General features: G+C 44.2%; 1 pseudogene; it reads left to right on the top strand.

The window, feature by feature from the left end:
• Positions 1-17,523: 17,523 nt before the first annotated feature.
• On the top strand, positions 17,524-18,809 carry LOC146831105 (uncharacterized; annotated as a pseudogene).
• The last annotated feature ends 6,435 nt before the right edge of the window (positions 18,810-25,244 follow it).

Here is a 25,244-nt window from a genome sequence, read left to right as displayed (position 1 = left end):
GCTCCTCGTGTGGAAAAGCAATGTCGGCTTCCGCAGGACGCGGGGAGCCGGCAGGGACCGTGGGGGCATGGGGCTCGCCCCACAGTCCCCAACGAGAGGCCAGGCCCGGGGGGATGGAGTCCTGGGGCCAGAAGTGGCCCGGGAGGGGGGCCACGTGGCCCCCCTCCCCCATTATATATTTTTTGTAAAATATGCAAAGGCCGGCCAGGGTTGGTGTCCCTGGGGCTATAAATGGCCTGAGGAGGGAGGCCACGCAGCCCACCTCCAAATAAAAAAACTAAAAGAATGGCCAGGCCCTGGGGGATGGGTTCCCCGGGGCCAGAAGTGGCCCGGGAGGGGGGCCACACGGTCCCCTCCCCCTTGAAAAAATAAAAAAGAAAGGCAGGCCCCGGGGGATGGGGTCCCCGGGGCCAATAGAGGCCTTAGGGAGGCCATGCAGCCCCCTTCCTATAAAAAACAATGTTTGGCCATGCCTCGGGGGTTGGGGTCCCCAGGGCCAGTATTGGCCACGGGAGATGGGGCCCACGCGGCCCCCTTCCCGTTATATATATATTTTTTATTTAAAGTGATCAGGCTCTGGGGGATGGGGTCCCCAGGGCCCAAACAAAGGGGAAAGAAGGGGGTCCACACAGCCCACCTTCTAACAAAAAAAAAAAAAAGACCAGATCGTGCCAGAGGCCCCGCCCCTTCCCAGAAACACTCTGAAGAGGAATAAATTCCCCAACTTAATATGCGCCACAGGGCGTGTTTGCACACATGTCAACTCAGGCCCCGCCCCCTTCCTTCACCACTGTGCAAACGCGCCCCATGGCAAGTTGTAAGTTGGGGAATTAATTCCCCTTCAATCCTGAGGACCTCTGGGGGCCAATTAGCCCACCAGGTGCTTCCAGTAAGCGCCACTGTGCTGTGTTGCTGAGAGGTGGTCTAGGCCGTGCCCATTTTTTACACCTCTCTGCAACACAGCTCTGTGGCGCTTACTGGAGGTACCCAGTGGGCTAGTTGGACCCCAGGGACCCTCAGGATTCAAGGGGACGTTATCCCCAACTTAAAACGGCCACAGGGCGTGTTTGCACACATGTCACCTCAGGCCCCCCCTCCCCTCACCAGTGCACAAATGCGCCCCGTGGCGCGTTTTAAAAAGTAGTTCTAATCCCCCTGCCCTATTATGTACTAGGGTCTTACAGAGGAGGTCATGCTAATCACGCATATATACACATATGTGCAGTTTTTGCCAAAACGCATCGCAGTGAGATCATGGAATTAATAACTTTATTACCAAAATCCCTCCATGTCGGTGTCTGGTTTCGAATTGGAAGGAGTCGGATGTGGTGTTCATATATACACATATATATATATATCCCCTCACTTCTCTCGAGTATTCCTTGCCACACCAAACCGAGAGTTGAGTCGTCGCTGAGACCCCTCGAGAGCGGGACCTTTACATCAACTTCCAAGATTGACGCCGCCGTGTGCGGTTTAGAAATGTATTCCGCTATCAAACGCGTTTTGACTGTAAAACAGTGAACAAGACTGTTTTACAGTCGAAACGCGTTTGATAGTGGCAGCGGAATACATTTTTAAACCGCACACACACATCATTCTTGGAAGTTGGAAGTATATATATATTACCTACTGGCGGTTGCCAGAAGGTAGTTATAGTTAGAACCTAGTTTCCATAGGAAAAGCGTTTTTTTTGTTTTCCCAATAACTTCGCCGCTGGTTGATGAATCTTTGCGAAAGTTTCAAAACTAATGGCCTGCTCTGGTCAGCTCCTGTCTTGAAAGTTTCGGATTGATTTGCCAAGCGGGGGCTGAGAAAAAAGAGGGGTCCCAAAACATGTTTTCCCCATGGTATTTTCCATAGGAAACTTTAGACACGGCTACAGCTCGAACTGCTTAACGGAATTACACCAAATATGGCAAAAAGGTAGCCCTTGGTTCAGAAAGAGACCTTTTTGTTGAATGGTGTACATCCGTTCAGTAGTTCCTGAGAAATTAAAAAAATAAAAACTTTACATATCTGGGTGGGACCTAACCACACAAGCACAAGCTTGGCTCTGATTGGCTGCCAGCAATTCAAATAGGAAGTGCTGGCAGCCATCTTGTGCCTCGGACAGAAGGAGAAAGAAAAGGTGAGTAAAAGATTTTCTCCCTTGCCTGTTCTAGTGTTTGCCTGTTCTAGTGTTTAATTCAGACAGTGCCTCGGCAGGAGAGCATTTCATTTTGAATTGCTCTCTTGCCTGTTCTAGTGTTTGATGCAGAAAGGCAGCCCAGTGATGGGAACCTCTGAAGACATGTCCCCTATCGGGGCTGCGGACGCTTCAGGGGGGTCAGCGTAATTAAGACGAAGTGGCGCAAGAGCGGGAAATGCAGATGGTTGCGTGACTGGAAGAAGCTGATGCGGCTCTGCCGGCAGATATCCATCAATTATCTTGCTGCAAGCGGTACATCCGGCACTATCTCCTGCAGAATGTGAATGTGACTGTGGAGACCGGTGGGCACTTTATCAGTTCAGAGGTGGAGTGCAGGAGACCTCGCAGAGCCATAGGTTCGACTTCGTAGCTGGCAGCCTGGAGGAGTATCGCGGCGGTAAAATGGATGCTGCCGTGACTAGAAATTGAGGCTGGTGCTGCTGAAGGCCTACATGGGAGCTGCGGTCACCCCCCAACACCGGGTGAGACTGGCTCTGCTGTGGTGAGGGCACCTGGTGTAGAAGAACCCGTCGGCTCGGGGCCCTGTGCGCTGTGCGGAGGTGAGAGTTGCGGCAGTGCTGGGGCTGCCGGAGCTGATTCAGGGGCCGGACTTCACCGTATGGCGCTGAGGACTGTGAGCTACGACCCCCCTGTGGGATTTGATCTGCTGCCCAGGAGTGGCCAAAGAGACTGCGACAGATGTTGGGCGGGAGGTGCGCCCGCGGAGCCTGGCTGCTGGTAGCCCGCATTACATTCCAGATGGGAGCGGAGCCCTATGATTGTGTCTCTGGGCGGCCGCTGGGCCTGGTAAGGCAACTAGGGGTGGGCGGAATTTGCAAAATTGCCTTTTGCAAAATTTCGCGAAACGGCAAAAAATCTCCGCAAACACGCAAAATTTAGCGTGCTCGCGGACATTTTGGGCTTATTAATGCGTTACTGAATTTGACCTTCAACTCGGGCTCCTGCTTTATTTATATCTGTAAGTGCGTCCTGTTGAGGTTTAATTTTTGTGACAGGAGCATCTTGCCAGAATGAATACTGCCCTGCATGTTTACCCAAGAAGATGCCACCGTTTTGTACAATACCTCTACTCAACTGGAGTACTTTCTACTGGCAAATCAGTAAGTGCTACCTCGTTGGGTAAATGTATAGTGCTTTTCCTACACTACAGCTGCGTAAAGGGCCAGAGTTGTCTCCCGTGACCATGTGTGTCTGTAACGTTGCCACCGCTCCGATGGGCACCGGGGTTCCTTGAGTGAACTGTCCATCATAGTGGGGGAAAGGGAGGGAAGACGTTGCACACCGCTGGCGTGTGGGCTGGGGCCAAACGGGCGGGACTTCCATGAAGTTCACATGCCTCTTGTTTATAAAGGGCCAGAGACCGATCAGAGCAGCAGATGAGGAGACGGAACCTCCTGGTGTCAGGAACTACAAAGGGATTGCGCTCGAGAAACTCATGGGTGCACAGAGCTCCATCAAGGATTACAGCAAATTGTTGACGGTAGATATGGGGAGAAAGCACACCTGCCTAGCCTCGACCATGCTCAAAAATGTTTTGTGCTGATTAATGCGTTACTGAATTTGACCTTTAACTTGGGCACCTGCTTTATTTATATCTGTAAGTGCTTCCTGTTGAGGTTTAGTGACAGGAGCATCGTGCCAGAATGAATCCTGCCCTGCATATTTCCGTTCTGCTGCGGATTGCGGAAGCTTCGACATTTTCGCGTTCTGCGCGGAACGCGAAAATGCCGAAATTTCGCAAGTTCCGCAATCGGAACGGAATTTGTTGCCCACCCTTAAAGGCAACATCAATATACTGGCACATGCAGTGGACGTGCAGTGGCAACAGGAGTGGAGGCATTGAGGGCTGGCACAGCCCGAGCATATTATACCCACATTATACCCACTTTGGTTGATGTAAAACTGCATAGACTGGCACCAGATGGAGTAAGTGACTGACTTTGGGTATCACGTGCATGCTGTGGTGCACGCTCAGAAGGTGGTGGTGCTGATTCACGCATTGCCCTGACTGTGCCAAAAACATATAGTTTGTATAGATGCACAGGGAGATCAAAGAATCATGTGTTTAAACAACGTAATGCTGATTTTTCTTTTTGAAGTAAGCTCGGACACAGGTCTGCGCAAACACCTCAGCTGTGAAAGATTTGATTTTAATTGAAGGTAGTTTTGCATTTGCACAAGAACTTCAAATAATACAACATTTCTAAAACAGGGATAAGAGGGAAAGAGTAAAATACAATATTATGATTAAAGAATAATGAGGTACTCTACCTCCTATTAGTCAAAATACAGACAGCATATACAGGATTCTGGATCAGAGAATGTACAGCTTATTATGAAGTCAACAATGCCAAAATTCCTTTGAAATTAAATTACTCAAGAATCTCCCGCTAAAGTAAGACACGCCAGCATGTGCACCTGCTTTTGAATTGGTTAAGAAGCACAAAATCAAGATAGACCTTTACAAGATGTATCAATTTCATGTTAAGCTGGATGAATCAATGATCAAAACGTTACTAGTTGATAAGGAGGACTCGTTTAAAGACTACTACTTTTGTAATGACTTTGATAAATTTGATAAATAAGTAGCTTATTGTTTCCTTCACCTAAATATTCACATTACCTGTGCATCGTAAAAAACGAGTAGTTTGGATGACTACCCTCTGTTGGGATACTGGAATGCTAGCTGACCTACTTGAAACAGATTTGGCCACTATCAGGGCTTTTATTTGCTATAGTTGATTGACTAGGAAGGTAATGAAATGCAAAGAGATTGTGTAGGCAGAAAATTAACACACAATGCTAGACATACACTAATTGTTGCTGCAAGATTCATTATCGCATCAGTGTTGCAGTTATAACACTCAACGTGAGGCTACAAATACAATGTTCAGCAAGAAATAAGTTTAATTTTCATGCAGTGAAAAAATATATTTATTCAACACTTGTTGCAGTACAATACAAGAACACAATTGTAATATAGTTATTTTTGTCCTTTTGGTGTTACATTGCAACAACGAAAAATTCCAAATTCTAAATCTGCATTTTTATTTTTAGACATAGAAGTGTGAATAGTGTTGTCCATTGTTGGGACCTTTACTGTAAAAGCCTTCAGTGAACATGTGTTTGAGCATGATAAGCGTCTGACAAAGAGGCACGAGACAAACTGATGACAATCATTAAGTGTGGGGTCCAGGTTGACGTCTTTTGTTTGCAGTAGGAAACGTAGGCTAGAAGTGGTGAAAAGCAGGTCCAGGGCGAAGCATGTTATTGCTTTACAAATAATGTAACAACAATGAACTTGTTTAGAAATATTCTGCATCCTAACAAAATAAAATGTTTATTTTAGCCCCAATTTCTTTTAGACAAAAAAGAGTTAAAGCAACTCAGATTATCCTTGTAAAATAGTCAATGGGGCCTCAAAATGAAATTTTTATATTAAACCCATTGCCCATTTTTGAAACCAGAAACATAAATGTTGACATGGGCTGCATTTTTGTTTGTTCCTGGAAAAAGCAACATGCCCTTCGTTAGTTTGCTAACCTCTAGCTTCCGCATTGACTAATATTCCTTCTGGTAGAGAATCCCCTTAAATATAAATATTATATGCCTCTTTGTGCACTTCTCTTACCTGTTTCTGCACTTCTCTTGCCTCTTTCTGCACCCCTTTTGCTTCATTCTGCACTTTCCATGCTTCTTTCTGCACTTGTCTTGCTTCTTTCTGCACCCCTGTTGTCTCTTTATGTACCTCTTTTTCCTCTTTCTGCACTTTTCTTGCCTTTTTCTGCACCTCTCTTCCCTCTTTCTGCAAGTCGTTTCCTCTTTATGCACTTGTCTTCCCTCTTTCTGTACCTTTCCTGCCTGTTTTTGCATCTCACTTGCCTCTTTCGGCACTTTTCTTGCTTCTTTCTAAGCCTCTGTTGCTTCTTTCAGCAATTCTCTTGCCTCTTTGTGCACTTCTACTGCCTGTTTCTGCACCTCTCTTGCCTCTTTTTGCACCTCTGTTGGCTCTTTCTGCATCTCACTTGCTCCTTTCTACACTTCTCTTGCCTCTTTCTGCATCCCTGTTGCTTCATTCTGCACTTTCCATGCTTCTGTCTGCGCCTGTCTCGCTTCTTTCCGCACCCCTGTTGTCTCTTTAAGTACCTCTTTTGCCTCTTTCTGCACTTTTCTTGGCTTTTTATGCACTTCTCTTCCTTCATTCTGCACCCCTCCTGCCTTTTCTGTACCTCTCTTGCCTCTTTGTGCACCCATCCTACCTTTTTCTGCACCCCTCTTGCCTCTCTCTCTACCCCTCTTCCCTCTTTCTGCACCTCTGTTGGTTCTTTCTGCACTGCTTTTGCTTCTATCTGCACCTCTGTTGCTTCTTTCAGCAATTATCTTGCCTCTTTCTGCACTTCTCTTCCTTCTTTCTGTACCCCTCCTGCCTCTTTCTGTAGCTCTCACCTCTTTCTGTACCTCTCCTACCCCTTTCTCCACCCCTTTTGCCTCTTTTTACACCTCTGTTGGTTCTTTCTGCACTGCTCTTGCTTCTTTCTGCACCTCACTTGCCTCTTTCTGCACTTCACTTGCTTTTTTCTGCACCTCTCTTGCCTCTTTCAGCACCTATGTTGCTTCTTTCTGCACTTCTCTTGCCTCCTTCTGCACCTCTTAGTTAAAGGTAGTTTTAATCCCCCTGCCCTATTATGTACTAGGGCCATACAGGGGAGGTCATGCCAATCACAGGGGTACCCCAACCCATAGTGTACCCTAGTGTATGTAGGTGTTTTCACTGTATTCTAATTGTCTTTCAGCATAGCACTGGCTCCAGGCCTGGCTAGTCAGTCAGTTACCACCAGTACCCGTCATCAAAAAGTTGAGGGCACAGGATGACTTTGCAACTAGGCCTCTTTCTGCTCCTTTCTTGGTTCTTTGTGCACATCTCTTGCGTCTTTCTGCACCTTTCTTCATCTTTCTGGACTTCTGTTGCCTTTTTCTGCATTTCTCTTGCTTCTTTCTGCACCTTTCTTCCTCTTTCTGCACATGTAGTCTTAGTTAGAAATTAGCATTTAAAAAACCTTTGAAATTCACACGTTTTAGGGACGTTATAGTTAGAAATTAACATTTAAAAAACTAACCATGTTATGAAAGATGTAATATGTGATGTCATCAGCAGTGCATTGTGGGGGTGCAAGTTATAGTTAGCTGAACGAACTATAACGGCCGAATTTATCTGATTTTGTACGAGTGAAATGTCCAACTAACTATAACGTCCCTGAAACCTGTGGTTTTTTCAGTGAATTTCTAAGGTTTTTTAAAGGCTAATTTCCAACTATAACGTCCCTTAAACCTGTGGTTTTTTCCAGTGAAAATATATATATATATATATTTTTTTTCCAAGTGCTATGAATGAAACAAAGCGTGGCGCACACTCGAAATATAAATCAAATTATTTTATTCTGCTCCCATCGCAGACAAACGCGTTTATATATATCCAGTAGGTAGTTATAGTTATAACCTAGTTTCAATAGAAAGAGCGTTTTTTCATTTGCCAATAACTTTAGCATCATTTGACAAATCCACGCAAAATGTTCATAACTAGCATGATGCCCACTCCAGCTGCTGTCTTGAACGTTACGTGGTGGCAGAGAAAAAGGGGTGGTCGTAAAACGTGTTTCCCCATGTTAATTCTGATAGAGATTTTAGACACAACTACAGCCCGAACTGCTGAATGGATTTACACCAAATTTGGTAGAAAGATCCATATAGCTACCTTTTGTAAATTGGCATAAATCTGTTCAGTAGTGTTCGAGATATTAAGACAAAAATGAATTGTACATGTAGGAATGCAGACCCTTCGAGGATTTAACAGTCCTGGTGCTGAAATCTCAGTGGCTGCCAACACTTCAAGTAAAGCAGAGAGGGAGCCACACAAACTCAAAGGAACATGGCACCATGTTAGACTATTAAGTCAAATTTAAAGCTCCTGTTGGGCTTATCGGTTAGAACCAGGCATACTTTTGTTCCAATCTCATTCCATATTTCATACGCTCCTCCGATGGCATTAAAGTTCAAACACCACACCCATGTGTTTAAAAAAAAAGAGAATAATTCGCTTCATCCCTTTATTCATATGTCATATCTCAACTAAAAACCAGTAATTAGATCATATGTTAATGCTAGATAACACATTACCAAAGTCACAATTATATAAAATAACTAAAAACAGTTGAGTTCATCAGTATGTACCCCTTTATAAAAAAAGGGAGGAGCTCTATTTTACAATATGAAAAAAATCATCACAATAGCATATAGACATAGACAAGGAGAGTACAGTAGACAGTAGCATATGTCTTTACAATCACCAATCTATCTAGACCATTGCTTGTGTCACAGAGTATCATCAAATCATTATCTACTGTGTTTTTTAATGTCTTCCAGATTTAGTGGCAAATATGCATCGAAGGGTTTTGGTGGATACTCAGGGGCAGATTTATGAGCCCCTTGCGCCACTTTTGCGTCACTTTTAACATGGGAAAGTATTTAAAGGCATCTTCTTCAGGATAAATAGATTTCTACCATTATTAATAAAAACAGATTCGCCTACACAAGGAAACATGAAAACAAATAAAAAACCGAATGTATTCTTTCATATAAATATACTATATAAATATATATATCTCGTTTTCTCCTCCACATTCAGTTTTATCACACCCTTATAGCTCCCAATTCTCACTATATTCCATAGGTACACATTTTTTTCTTTTTCCTTTTACTCTATCCTAATATCCCATTCTATTGTCCTACTCATCTTACTTTTGTCAGGGACCACCACCTCCCCAGGGCTAAATTAAATGTAATGGGGGTTGTGCAGAACCCCCTGGGCAACAGGGAACACTACCTCCCCAAAGCCAAAGTAACTTTAAAAGTGGGAGCAGGCCGCGTGGCTTCTCCTTCTGTGCCATTCTCGACCCCGGAGACTGCCACTTCCCTGGCACAGGCCCTACTAGGTGAAAGGAGGGGGGTCCTTGCGTTATCCCTCCTGGAGCCATAGATGGCTCTGGGAACCACCACCCCCTAGGTCAGGCTCCTGCTTTGTCCCAGGGTGCCCACCACCAGGACATAGCTGTTTGCTGTGGCTTGGCAGGAGCTTTACCACTCCTGCCAAGTCTCAGCAAGCACTCTGCCTCCAGCAAGCAAGAGCGGAGTAATTCTCTCGCTTGCTGGAAGTGGAGCATTTGTTTGTTTCCATGCCCGCTGTCAAGTAAGCAGGGAAACAGACAAATTGCTTTCAGACACAGGGAGCTTTATGTTTAGCAGCTCCCTCTGTCTGAAAACAAGATTGGCTCCTGCTGAAGGTGGGGAGGCAGCACAGGCCGCAAAGGCCTTTAGACTCCCCCTGCGGTCCCTGTGGATACTGGGTGCCCTGGGGCACCCAGGAGATGTGGCCGGGCCATGGGAAAAGGGATCCCCAGGGTTGAATTCAGCCTGTGGAGGGGGGCTGCGCAGCCTCCCTCCCCAATACAAAATACAAAACTGAACAGGCTGCCCCCCTAGGGATGGGGTCCCCAGGGCCGAAAATGGCCCATTGAAGGGAGATGAGTGGCCCTCCTCTCTTATTACAAATAGGCCTGGCCCCCGGGGATGGGGTGCTCAGGGCTGAAATCGGCCCAGGGAGGGAGGTTGTGCGGCCCCTCTACCCTAAAAAAAACATATTGTTTTAAGCGTCAGTCCCCAGGAGAAGTCACCGGAGGCCCCACCTCCTTTCTCAACCACTCTGCAAAGAGGTCTCCTGGTGTAAAACTTGTTGGTGAATGTAGTCCCTTTAGCTACTGAGCGTCTTTGGGGCCAACAATCCTTCTTGTTACCTCCAGTAAGTCTCACACAGTGGGATTGCTGAGAGGTAATCTGAGGCCCCACCCCTTTATTCACCAGTCTGCAAACGCAGCTCCTAGTACACTACTGGTTGGGCGTGAATTACCCTTGGCTCCTGAGGATCCTTGAGGGCTAATATCCCCTCCCGTTACCTCCAGTAAGTCCTACCTGGCGATATTGCTGACAGGTCATCTGAGACCCCACCCCCTTTCTCCACCACTCTGCAAATGCACCTACTGGTGCTCTATTGGTTGGGGGATGAAGTCTCCTTAGATGCCTCCTTAGATGCTGATGGCCCTTGGGGGCCAACAACCCCTTCTGTTACCTCTAGTAAGTACCACAAAGCGGACTTGCTGAGGATTTATGGAAGACACCCACCCCTTTCTCCACCCCCCTGCAAACACATCTCCTGGTGCACTACTGGTTGTGTAATGAAGTCTTCTGAGCATCCTTGGGGACCAACAACCACTCATGTTACCTCCAGTAAGTCCCACACAGTGGAATTGCTGAGAACTGATCAGAGGCCCTGCTCCCTTTCTCCACCACCCTGTAAACATACCCACTGACACAACCATGTATACATACAGTGCTATTTAGGGTAAGGGATACAAGAAAAACAAAATAGACTCACCTGTGCAGAGTAAGCTCTGCAATCACTTATTATTACAGCCATGTAGGACAATAGGGCCGTAAATTCTATGTTTCTATTGCAGCCCTGCACAGGTGTCTAGTCAGGGAGTATAGAAGATAAATAAATGGGGTGTGAAGAAATGTTCTTGCAGCTCAAGAAAGAGATGGGCGTGGGTCTGGTGCGGGCCAGGTTGGAGGTGGGTAGATGACAACTGAAAAGCAGAAGGGAGAAGCAGTCACGAGAGCGATCGGTAGAAAAAGGATCAGAGTGAGTGCTCCTAATCAAGAAGAGGAGAGGGAAAAAAACACTTCTTGTGCCCTCAGGAGTATGACCGGCACCACTGCCGACAGACTAATCAACAAAATGGCAGTGGCGTGGGAGACTTGAGGAGGCACTGTTCTTACACCAGTGGACAGAAAGTGAATTAAGAAAGACGCACACCGGCAGTTCCGAGCCGTGGATCACACACAACAGACACAAAGAGATTACCTAATAAGAACAATAACTAGACAAACTAACCCCAGAACAATGTTCAATAATAATTAGGTGACAGAAAAATTACTAAACATGGTCACTGAGCAGCAAAGAAGAGGGAGTTCATGTGATGTGGCATTAGATTACAAGGCCACCTTGACTGTGGAGGGGCTGGGCCCATAAATTCTGGACTGATTCTAGAATCACAATCTGATGGTTCTTTTTAGCAGCATGTTAGCGTAGAGGGGATAAACTTTGTGAATATTAACTATCAATAACTCAAGAAATCATTTGGACACATAGTAACCACGGACAGCTACGTAAGGTTAGTTAATTTATTACAAAGCCAAAAATAACACAAAGACACATCAAGATGAGAGTGTAGTAATACATCAGGATCAGCATAAAGCCAAATCTGCATATCCAATTTAGACGATGTAACATTAGCAAAACAATCAATTCAAGAAATAGGATGCAAAAGATCAGAAAGCATGAATTCAAGTTTCCCTGCATCAGGGGTTGACGAATATAAAGCATTAATCTATCCCTACACTAACGCTAAGATGACATACCTACCTAAGCATCTTCATAAAAAGTAATAAAAGGTGTCAGCATGTGGAGTCTTCCTAAGAAGTCTCTCCACCATTGATGAGTCAATAGCATAAAGCTATCGAGACAGAGCTTTATCTTAGATGCTCTCTATCCAAAGGCAGAAGAAGTGGGCGCTTTCCCTATTCCCAATAACACAATATTGAGGGTAGCTTTCCCAAGATCCTTTGCAGGTCACGCCATCAGTTCTGGGTACCATCTTAAAGGTAGTTTCCCAATGGATAACGGTGTTATTCTTCTAAATACATTTTGTCCTTGATTCCTAAGCCTTCTGTGTGAAGCACAACAGCCTTCCTTTATCGACTCAAACCATACGATGTAACTTTTCCTCTTCTTGCCTGAATAATGAAACCAAGACATTATTCTAGCTAACAAGAGTGCTTCGTTACCTGCAACATAAACAGCACGCATGAAATTCAGCTTGTTCATTCTAAAGCAAGAGTTTCCAGGGAAAATGCATTTCAGGACTACAAGATTTGGCTAACATAATAAAAATGGCATATGAGCTTTATGAAGTTGCATAGAAAATAAGGCACATTCAATGAATACATTTACCCGCACGTAAAACAATATGATTGATAAGCACATTTAATACATGAATGATTGTTGCACAACACAAGTTTTTCACGTTAATGTTTTCTGCTAGTTACATTCACTTTCTACGTTATTTCTGCATGTAACTTTTCAATGGCCTAAACATATCACGTTTCAAATTAATATATTTCAAGATTCTAACACCTCATGTTAATACGACGAAATATTATATGCGTGTGCACTCTACACGTGTGATTATAATACACCCCTACAAATAAGATTCGATTTCCACTACATCAACTGTGATTGCTGAACTGTGGCCTAACCATTGCACTTGCACTTTTTTTCTCTTTGTGCATATTGAGAGTTGTACTCTTTGACACGCCACGAGCGGCGTCACTATAGGGGTGCGGGAAGTGCAGGGGGTGCGGACCGCACCGGGTGACACCCTCACATGGGGTGACACCAACATGGCCGGTGTGTGCAGTGCAACCTAACCTTTCAGGAGGAGGAGGTGCCTGTGCGCAGTGCGCACTATCTCCTCCTCCGCCACGTCTGCGTGCCTCTCTAGGCCCGGGTGCAGGCGGCTGATGTCATTCCCGCATGCGCATTGGGCCCTAAAAGTGCACGTGACTGGCCTGCAGCAGCATCACGAGTGACGAAGAGCAGAGGCACTGTCTTGTCCACCGGTTTCTGGGCCGCCATAATTTAATTTTATTCCTAGGCTAGCCCGCTGGCCGCCGACGTAGCCCCTCCCTGTCTGCCAAGAGTGAGTGACTTGTGACTTCTTGAGCAGGGCGCAGGGCGGAGGCAGTGCGAAGCGAGGTGGCCTGCCTCTGATCACTGATGACGTCTTCTACGAGTTGTGGGCCCATCTTTTGAGCTGTCGGGAGGCCTGCAAAGGCGACTTTCAGGCACAGCTCTGTGTACATGCTGAGGCCTCTCGCCTGCTAGCGCGGCAGTTCTTCTCTTACTGAAAACCGTGACTTCAAGATGGGGTTCTCACTCTCTTTCCTCTCCTTTCTATTTTTTGCTCCCCTGTGACATGGATCCAAAAAAGAAAATCACATTTGCTGGAAATCAATATCGTATTTTTCTGACATTTAATTCCAAAGTGCAGCATTGGGAATAAAAGTTTAAAAATATGAAAAATAAATAACTAAATAAAGTACAACAGAGTGGTAGCAAACTGGCCAGATTGATTTTATTTACACCCAAACACATTAGGGCCACTTTTACGGAGTTTGCCAGTGAAGCACTATTTTTGTTGTCTTGGCTTTGTTTTCCCTGGGCTTGGAACTAGTGCACCAATCCTGGAGGTACTGCAATGTGAGGAGTGAAAAACAAAATTTGTACTGCTGCTCTGCATCTAGGGATGTTGTCTTTTTTTTCCATAACGCTTACGTTTTGTAAGGATATAAGCAATGGCCATTGAAATGGGTCCATTCAGGGCTCTGTAGTCATGTCCTTAACTTTTCAGGCAAAAGTACTCACTGATTTCTGTACAGTGAGTGTAAAAGAGTTAAGGTAACCATGTTGTCCCTGTTTACATTTCACATGGTTTGCAAAATTTTGCATTCCCTATGATTGTTTGCTTTTTCCAGGATGCTGTCTTTTTTGTAGGCCACATGTTGCTCTTGCCTAGTGCGTAATTTAAATTGAGCCGCATCCAGGTCTTTATAGCTGGCAACAATTGGGTTGTAGTTGAAGGCAGTCTGAGTTTTTCTCAGTGCGGCAGTATGGTGTTCAGTGGGGGAGAGGATGTGGCACTATGGCCAGAGCTGTTGAATTTTGAACTGGGGAACCAGGTGCAGCCTTATTAACCAGTCCCCCAGACGACTCTCCTGAGAGAGCACTATCTCATGCTAGACCTTAGAAGGCTTCGCAAGACATTAGAAGCTCCGGTGTCGTAGCACCAGCAGGTGGACCCTAGCATGACAAGTGTAGGTTAACCTTCAAGGCTCGTCCACCAATATTCATACTGAAGTTCACCTCCAGTCTTGCGGGCAGGCCTATGAAGCAGCACACCCTAGAACAACAGTGACCCTGCCACTGAGATCACAGGACCCTTGAGAAGGGCCAGCTCTAGGGCGGTGCAACCGGTATGCCCGCACCAGGTGCTGACTTTAGGTGGAGGCATCATTTTTGCAAGTATAGTATGGTTTTAAAAGTGCTTGCTGCCTCCTTCCTGGCCCCCAGCAATTTTTGGTAACAATAAAAATGTCATGATGACTGGTGATTAATGTTCTTCCTAGAGAGAGATCGGATTTTGTCTAATGGAAGATTTGACTCGTGGAAAGGTAGCTCAGAGGGTTAATGTACCTGCTGCAAAGAACATGTACCATGCAGATGACAAAGTGCACATAATGTAAATAGGCCAGCGGGCTACTGCTTTTGTCAGAGAGATCCCTTTGTTACTTGCAGTTTATAAGTTAAAATCCTAAAATAGAACAATGAGCTATTAACTGTCATCTACTCCGCAGCAACACAAGTCACATTTTTTATTAACTTTTGATACGTTTGAGCTACAAACAATTTATTAGTTTAAATGGTCAGATCATGCTGCAGATCTTGCATTATGAGGCAAATATGGCAGAGCCATTATTATTTAGAAAACATTTGCAAACTAGGATATTTAGCCATTCATGTTTGAACTGCTGTTGTGGAAAAGGGAGAAGTGTTGATGACAGAAACTCCATGGCTGGGAGACAAATGGCTTATGCTTCCACATTTTATCGTATTTGGGGACATTCTGTGATTAGAAGCATATCCCACTTTGTGAAAACATTTTACTGTCAATAACTCATTATAACCTTAAATAATCATGTGTATCCATTGGTTGATAAAACTGGGCAGTGAAACCAAACAAACACAAAAAATTGGGATGTTTGTGCATTCTGGCCACACCTCTGGCTCCGCCCACTGATCCAATCCTTGGGTTATTTCTGCCCTCTGATTTTCCGCCCACAGTTCCCCTACTTTTTTTCCCCCACATCGACCACTGATATATCATGTTGCTGGATAGTGGGAACACCACACCAGTACAAAGTACCATACCTATGATATTATAAATTCCATTAAACTGTTGACTAGCAGGTAGCCCACTGTACAACCTGATTAATGAGTAATTATCACACAGTTGTTAACAGGCACATGGGTCTCTGTCTGCAGAGGCACGGCTGGGCGCTCACGGTCTACACAGATTTGGGTGGTAGAAGAATAAATTGGTTATATTTAAATTCATGTTTCATGCTCGACATTTCATTTTTTAGTGTTCTTTGTAGGAATGTCTGTGAATTATGACTGGGTATCCTGGTGCTCTATAAGGTAATCATTTACTATGCTTTAAAAGTTAATACAATCTAATATGTAATGAAAAATGTGTTGAAAAATGCTTTGTTTTGGCCTTTCTGTCTCCCAAATTTTCTTGGGGGGGAGAAGTTCAACCCCCCAAACTCCTCCTAGTAGTGGTTGCTCACTGCGCTTGCTCGCTACACACCATGTGGGGGCTGGTCTCACTTTTACTTTGTTTTCTCTGATTCACTACTTGTGTCTATTTTTGGTGCTCTCTGAAAGTATGTCTATGGGTACATATGACTGGGTGGGTAACCTGATGTTCTTTAAGGTCATCATCTACCATTTACTGTGCTTTGAAAGTTGATACAATTTGAATATGTAATGAAAAATGTGCTGTAAAATTCACTATCATGTGACCTGGTAGCCATCTGTAATTTGAAATGTGAAGACGACACAAGGGGTGAATCTGTGGCGCTATCATTTTTCAGATCATTTACTTCTGTCACTCCCATCAGAGTACAGGAAGGGGGCGGAGGGCTATATTTGGCTGCCCTGTATTGGGCATTTATGTACTATTGAACTGAGACCCTTATTTGGAATAGCTTGTAGGAGCACCTCCCCCCCGATGTCCAAGCCTGGGTGGGAGGCTCAACTACGGTGTCATTGTCACACGACTCCACCATGGTGGAGAGCTGCCTTGCAGAAACGCATCCACCAGTTAAATCTGGTTAAACCGCCAGGCACGCCCTGAAATGAGGGGGAAGCCATCTCCTTGGGGCAAGGAGGGCTGCCCCCTCCTCAGGAGCAATGATTATAGACTTCGCTATCCCCCCAAATAGGGGTGTGCAAAATTTACATAATTCGGTCCTGCATCAGCACATGAAAATTCAGCAAAATTATGTGAAATTGTGCATAATATTGCGAAATGCAAAACTGGCATATGGTGCTGTACTTTTAGCAAGAAATTCACACTTGTGTCCACTTCGAATGTGAGAATGTATTTTGCGCTAAAAAAAGTACAAAAAAACACAAAAGCACATCAAACAACAGCCGCTCGCTCTGTCATTCACGTTGCTCCTGTGCAATGGGCATTCTCTGTAACTTTTTATGTCGAACAGTGCGTTATTACATGATGTGTCATAATAGGGTATGACTGAATGATGACCAGTCCACCTCTACGGAGGGCTTTCCACTGCACTGGAGCACTGGAGCACTACTCACACATTTTTCTTAACTTTTGATTTACTTCACCTAAAGACAGAATTTTATTTTTGCTAAAATCTACAGGGTATGCAGCAGGGCCACATTACAAGAGGCTTGCAATAATGCCATGATTCCCAACTGTGGTTAATAAAGCAGAAATAATCATTCTACTGAATTCTATATTTTCATTTGCAGTGCCTGTCTTTATTATTAAACCCTTGTACTGTATAATTGAACATGTTTGTTAATGATGCTTATAAAGAAAATGCAATAATGAGCATGTTTGCTCAGCGGGTGATAGTCAATCCCGGCTTCCGTCTTTTACAGGCTTATAACCATCGATAAAATAGGCGACAAGTATGAAAACAAAAAAAATAAACAGCGGAACAGGGCGACTCACAAAACGACCAAGATGAAAACCTCCCAAATCATTTGCACAAACCACTCTTACTAGAGGTGACACTGACATCCTACATTTGACCGGACCCGCAATTTTATCTGCCCACGCCCACTACATGAGCTTAAAAACACGCTTTGTTTTTGTCGTTGCTGTTGTTGGTGTTTTTAAAGTCGCTGTTTTTTTGATAATAATAGTTCAAGGATATAATATATCAATCATGGAATACATACATCAAAGAGGCCAAGTGGATGCCAGCAAAGAAAAGCATAAAAGGAAAAAAATGAATCACTCTCAACACTACGTGGATCCATGCTTCAATATGTCAAGAGACTAGATGATGGCCAGGGTAAGGGTTCATCAAAAGACACAGTTTCTCGGCCACCAATTGATAATGCTGATCCTGATGCTAGTATGCATTCTTCAGAAGAGGAAGGAGTTGAAATTGAAGAAAATGAAGCAGAAAAACAAGGAAAGGAAATGGAAATTCAAATGAATGAATTTGAAGCAGAAGAGAGTACTGAAAGTGACTCTAACCATCATACTGTAAATGAGATGATGAATGAGGTTAAGGGGGAAAATTGGAATATTTTAGATGATGCTTCTTTTTAGAATATACCAGTTCCAGATCATTTGCGGGTTGTAATCATCAAAAGAGGAAGTGCTTCTTTCCAGAACAAAGATGGCCCTTTCAGAATTGCGACAAGGCAAGATCCAAAAGCAAAAGGAGATGTTCGCCAGCTATCAAAAGAGTGGTTTTACAAGGTGATGCCAAATGCCGAGAAAGAGTTGCGATCATGGATGGTTTACTCACTCGTCAGTGAGAAATTATATTATTGTTGCTGCCGACTCTTTGCCGTTAATCATGCTACAGACACGACATCCAAATTTGTGACTGGGTTTCAGATGGGGTGGAAACTGAGCCCGAAAGTGCATAATCATGAGACATTCGAAGAGCACTTACATTGCCTTGAAAAATGGAAAACATTTACAGCAGGACTTAGACTGCACAAAACAATTGACACCGAAAGTATTGCTTTGATGGGCATAGAGAAGAAAAAGTGGAGAGACATCTTGCACAGGTTGCTCGATATCACATTGTTTTTTGCTAAGCAGGATCTGGCATTCCGGGGCCACAATGAAGATGAATCTTCATTGAATAAAGGAAACTTTCTTGAAATGGTTGAGATGCTTTCTAAATATGACCCCAGTACTGAAAGAGCACCTAATGAGATTGAAGCGAAGCACGTGTAAACTCAAAGCATCAGTATCTTATCTTGCACCAAAAACTCAGAATGAGTTTATACATGTCCTAGCAAATCATGTGAAGGAGAAGCTTGTCATGGATAAAAAAATCTGCCAGGTATTTTGGGATCATGTTTGATAGCACACCTGACACATCACACACTGACCAAATGTCCGAAGTGATCAGATATGTGAAAATCCAAAATAGGAAAGTTGAAGTGAGAGAAGTATTTCTGGGATTTTTCCCTTTAAAGGGGAAAAAAGCTGTTGACCTCAGTTCTGATATTCTTAAAAATCTGGAACACTCTTTTGCTGAAAATGCTTTGTGTGTGACTTTTTATGGAACTCTTTAGACAATGTTTTCCTTCTTTGCTGCTTCCACTCACCGATGGGATGTTTTAATGGACCGCACTGGAGTCTCAGTGAAAAGACTATCAACAACATGCTGGAGTGCTCACCATGCTGCAGTAAAGGCAGTGAAAGAAAAATTTGATGAATGTGTGGCAGCAATTGGAGCTCTATGTGATCCAGATGAAAATTTAGACACAAGAGGTACAGCCCGAGGTCTTTTGCCTGATGTCTGCAATTTCACGTTTATGTGCTACCTCTACTTTTGGTGTGATGTACTTGAAGAAGTTAATCTTACACAGCTGTACCTTCAGACTAAGGGCTTAACTCTTGACAAGGTGGTGACAAAGCTAGAGACGCTAAGACTTTTTCTGTACGACGAGCAGCACAATCATCTAGTGGAGCAGGCAATTGAACAGGCGCTTTTAAAATCAGACCGATATGGAATTTCAGTAGAGAGCAGACCCAGGTTCAAGAAGAGGATGACAGGTGAGAAGACAAGGGATGCTGGACTAACTCTGCAAGAAGAAAACAAGAGGGCGATGTTTGAGTGTATTGATCGTTTCCATTCTGAACTCCAGATCAGATCAAGAGCCATCAAGGAAGTAGCAGCCATGTTTGAGGCTATTCAAGCCAAGAGTTTGATATCTGCCACTGAAGAAGAGTTACTGGTGTCCATTTCAAAATTGTCCACTTTCAATGATGAGTTATCCGAGGGAGAGCTTTTATTAGAAATACCAAGGCTGAGAAGGCACCTGAAGGCAGCAGAGATTGATCTTGAAGAAGACAAAAACTGGTCAGTATTTGACGTTTTGAAATTCATAGCTGAATGGGACTTCCTAGAATCTCGCCCATATCTCTCAGTCAGTCTACAATTATTTCTTATGATCTGTGTGTCTGTGGCTTCATGTGAGAGGAGTTTTTCAAAGCTGAAGTTTATAAAGAACTATTTGCGATCTACCATGGGACAGTCAAGGTTTTCTGATCTTGCAATATTATCAATCGAATGTGATTTGGCGAAAGGAGTTGATTTCGATGAAGTAATTAACAAGTTGGCAGCTTTTAAAGGCCAGGAAAGGAAAGTTCTGATTAGTTGAGATTTAATGTGACATTGTAATTTGTACTGTAGCATACTATTCTGGCAGTTGCTGATTGTGCAAACCCAATACAGAACGGTTACAACCTTATCTACTGTAACAGTAAAATGTAAAGTTTAATGTTAAAATAAAAATAAAAAAGTGACATATGTTCTATGTAGTTCTTAGTTCTTAACTTCTTACAATCTTTTACCTCCGACCTTGTTGAATTCAATTTTTCTTCTGTTGCCTATGTAAATATAAGACCTACATTTACAAACGTTACTAAGGATTCTGTATGGTCCCGTTATTTGCCAACTGTGTCCACTGGCAGACTCGGAGCGGAGAAGGTCCATGCGGTAAGTCGTGAGGGGGTGACACCATGAGTTACCTGCACCGGGTGACACCAACCCTAGTGACGCCACTGCACTCTACATCCATTTTTTCTCTATGGTTGCTTACATGGCTGCTGATTAAGAAATGCAAAGAAGGGAACGCATAATCTGAAGCCTCTGGTCCTGACACGGAATCTCATTTCAGGTGGAAGCTGAGTTTTTGCACAAATTGGGATTATGGCATTCGCAATACACTTGGACACGTTACACCTGTGAAAAGCAAGTGGAATTTATTCGAGGGTAAGTAGATAAAATGAAATAACATCATTTGAAAATTGGTGCACAGCAATGAATTTCTGTTAAGTGTGGTAATACCATACTAGATAATTTACTGTTTTATATAGGGAAGTGGTTGTAAAATGTTTCATTCTCCCATATTCCTTACCTACCTTTCAGGGTTTTTCAACCATTTTGTAAGCAGTAACATTTTTCGTTTTGTCTAGTCCAAGCTTGACTGTCACATGTGGAGACTACAGGCTATGATTAAAGAATATTGCAATACCATATTTCTGACATAAACAACACAAACACCACAAACCTATAGAAAGTGTTCACTTACAAAATGTTAAGTTCAATATAAGATTTATTCTACGAGCTATAAAACATTCATAAAACGTCCATATTGTTGGAATAAATGACAGTGCATTTTAGTACTTTTATGTGTATTGAGGGGACTTCGTCTTTGTTCAAAGATTTCATTTAGTACTTCTTTTCAAATGTATACGATGATAATGTTGGTTTGAGCAATTATATCAAAACTATAGGGATATGTACCTTGAAAGATTTTTTTGTGGCAGTGCATGAAGACAAATAGTCTAATTTAAGAGCTCATCCCTCAAAAGGAATATGACAACTTCACCTTCCAGTGCACCCGATGCCACCTTGAGAATGTATATGACTGATGAGGATATTTATGATGCTGCATTAAACCCAGTTTTGTCTTCTGTGCACAGGTTTGAGTCAAGTCTCTATAGCACTATCTACTCTACTTACAGTGGTCGAAGTGCATTAAAAATGTATGGGAACTGTAATCCTAAATCCAATGGGGGTGGGGTCAGTGAGAGTGGGGTCAGGATCAAATGCGTGGATAAAAAGAACAAAGGGGCATATTTACAAGCCCCTTGCGAGACATTTACGCCGCCGTTGTGTCACTTCTGTGACTCAGCGGCAGCTTAAACGATGCACCATGTTGCGCCTTATTTACAACGTGACGCATCTAGGGAGATGCGTCACGTTGTAAAGCCCTGCGCTACATTAAACCTGCGTCAGGTTTAATGTATGCAGGGTGGGCGTTCCGTCGGGAAAAGCTTTGGAAAAGTGACGCAGTGAAATCTGCAAGATTTCACTGAGTCACTTTTCCGACGCTGCTGCATCGAAACCCTGCGCCTGCTTGAAGCAGGCGTAAGGCATGATGCAGCATGTTAGGTATGGGCAGCCCCTGAACATTGCTGGAGTTGCGTCGTGCTTGCGACACGACTCCAGCAATGCGCCACCCTTATGGTGGCGCAAGGGTAAACTTGCGTGACGCATCTTTCCTGGCGTATGCCTGCTGATTTGCAGGGATGCGCCAGGAATCATAAATCTGCCCCAAAATCTTCTGTTACTATTTTGTTGCTCTTTCACCCTCAAGTAACTGCACATAAAATAACACACACCTTAAATGAAAAATAAAAGGAAGTTAAATTAATTAGTGAGAGATCCACTAATTTATGTGGTGAAACCTCTATTGGTTAATGCGATCAGTGCAGCTATCTGTGTGTGTAACCAAAGAGCCACAGAATTCAATTCTAATTGGTGCAGTGGGGAATAGTGACGTATTTTCAATGTTAGAAGGTCCCAGTCTGTGACAAAAAGCATTGTGAATATGCATGTTATTATTTTAAAACTACATTACACACAGTATAGAATAGATGGCTACAAAGTGCACAAAAAGATTAGGTTTAAGGTTAAAAAAAGTGCTTCCTAAATATAGATCTGAGTAATATGCACACTGTACTTAGTGCACATTTTTTTTCATAACTGTCCATTAAAGCAAGCACTCTACAGCTGATCTGGTCACCTTACAAAATTTCTGAAAAAGAATATTCTTCTGGTGACTCCAACAATTAAATCCAACAGCAGCTTCCAAGCAGACTTTCTGCTTGCAGCTAAACCAAATGAGCACATTTACTTTTCTTGCAGTACGCAGATAACCTGGCAAGAAGGATTGTTCTTGAGCAACTATCTGTCAACCCTCCCCCCCTCTACCCCCGACTTCACAGTACAGAGGTTTTCTCCCCTTCAACTTCAGTTAAAGCATCTAAAATGGTTGCCTGTTAACATAAAGAGTGGACTCTTTTTGTTTCATTAAAAACGTATGAGCACGTCGCCCCCCTCAGATCCCACCCACTTCGACCTCTGTATCTACAATGCATGGCCTTCGGGCACGTGTGGCAGACAGTACAGCTCGAAAGCACAGAGTCTGTTTCAAAGGACAAACACCAGCAAATGCAAGGAGATTGCCATAGGAGTACATAAATAGCAGCAGAGAGAGCCCTCCATTACCTTTCATCTGAAGCTCATAGCTGATGAGCATGACCTGTGATTTCACACAATTTCACACAAAATTACTGCTGAGGGTATGTAAGAAGCAACATGCTTAATTAAAAAGCTGAAAACATCTCAGTTACTGTGTTTTGTACGCAGGTTTGAGAAATCCAGCGTTTGCAGCGCTATCTAAAGTGAATACAGCCCTGCCATGCGTGGCAGAGAGAATATGAAATTTCCACAAGTGGTATTTCCATGCATTAGTCACATTTCTGGTCAGTACAATGTTTTACACTTGCATTGCAAAAGTGCCTACACACACATAGCAGAGCCTGTTTCATAGGCCAAACTCCACCCTGTTCAAGGAGCTAGCCAGTTTGAATATTCAGGAGTGCATAAACAGCAATAGTGAGAACCCTACATCATCCAGGGCTAACTTTAGTGTTGGTGGGATCTGGTGCAACCTAGTGCAACTCCTTCTCGGCACTCCCCCATTGAACTCCTTCTTGGCGTGTTTCCTCACTACCACTCTGAAATGGTACCCCTCATAGTCCCTCTCTCAGGTTTATTTCATGGTGCTACTCATCCCAATGTAGAGTGTCAGAGACCCTTGAATCACACCCTCATTATAGAGACAGTGAATGATACAAACGTGTAAATCAATGGGGAATATTCTCAAGAACGTGTGATAAACATTGCAAAATTAACTTAACACATTTTTGCATATCGCAGTCTATATCGTGGGAAACAACGCCGTGTTAACGTAGTATTCTCAACACGGCGGCACCATGAGATAGTCCCTCGAATACGCGTCAAATGACCGCGTTAAAATCAATGTGATGCCGCAAAAATGCGGAACACGAATGCGAAAAAAGTTGCGATGACTCCAATCGCGACACAAAAATCAGCAAAAACCAGCCACAGGCCTGCAATTACCACGCGTCAAGCGGGAACATGCACTATAAAAGTAGAAAAAACAAAAGTCAAACAACTGCGAAGCACAATGGAGGTAGCCGGAGCAAGTACAGAGGACAACCAGAACCCCACAAGCCCCCCGGAGGACCAGCCTGGGACCTCGGGGTCAGGGAAGGGCAAGGACAAGAAGAGTAGGAAGAAACGGTTCAGTCCGCAGGAAAACAGGATCCTGATAACGGAAGTGGTAGAACACCATCAACTACTGTTCGTCACCTCCACTATGTCACTGGCAACAAAAAATGGAATATGGCAGACCATTGTGGACAAGGTGAATGCAGTCGGAGTGCTGAAGAGGACAATGGAAGAGGTCAAGAGGTGATGGAATGATGTGAAGCACAAAAAACAAGCAGTAACTCGCAAATAACCGGAAGGCAGCAATGCAGACTGGAGGTGGGAGCCCAGCGCCACAGGAGGAGCGGACGAGATGGAGGAAATGGTGTCCACAGTCATCAGTGGGGAGATGGTTGCAGGAGTTGGGGGCCCGGACACTGCTCAACAGGACCGGACACAACAGCAACAGGGTGAGTAACGACCAGGGACTGGGGGGACGGGGGAGATGGGCACAATGGCACACATGCACAATTAAGCATAGCACATCTGCGGACAAACCATGCCCCAGACCCTCAACTCCCACCAAGAGACCAATGCACCCACGTATGCAACATTTCAGCACTGTATAAGGACAGAAATCAGAGGCACACCGCATGTAAGTGATAAGGGGCAGCTAAATCAGAGCTGCAGGGGCGACTCCCCCAAAATGCAATACACACACTTTGCATGCAGAGCACATCAACATTGACAACGATGTGGTACAAACCGCAACACGTCCACAACATAACAGAGGACACAACTGGTGCCGCATGTAGGTAGAAACTGGCCAATCACATTTTGCATTGCAGGGAAATGTGAGTTGACAATGTACAAGTACAAACACACATCTGTGATGTTGTCGGAATGTCCACTGTCCCGCATCAAATAGGCAGCTGCCCCCAAACAGTCACAATGTACACTGTCATGCAGTCTGAATGTAAACATGTACAATGCGACAACATACATGGGAACCCAATGTTAAACTGCATCTCCCCTTCACATTGCAGGGGGAAATCCAACACCTCCTGCAGAGCAGGCCGAACCTCTCTTCTCTGATGATGAAGAGGACCACCACACCTTCGACTCCGATGCCCTCCAACAGCTTGTGGTGAGCCTCCGCAGCCCACTTCCAGGAGCAGGGCAGCCCAGCTGCTATGAGGAGAACCCACCCCTGCACAGAACACACAGCAGGCAGCACCCACCACCACTGCCACAGCAGAGGAAGAAGATGCGGATGAATCTGCCTCTGTGGTCAAAAGGACACAGTAGCATTCATCTCCGTCATATGGCCTGTTCCTGCTTGGTTCTGCTCTCTGCATCATCACCTTCCACTGTCCCCCCGATGCACTCTGTGACACTCACCTTGGATCTCGACATG

This window comes from Triturus cristatus, chromosome 5_1 (genome assembly GCF_964204655.1).
Source record: "Triturus cristatus chromosome 5_1, aTriCri1.1, whole genome shotgun sequence".
Classification (NCBI taxonomy): domain Eukaryota; kingdom Metazoa; phylum Chordata; class Amphibia; order Caudata; family Salamandridae; genus Triturus; species Triturus cristatus.
This window is presented reverse-complemented; position numbering and strand designations above follow the sequence as displayed.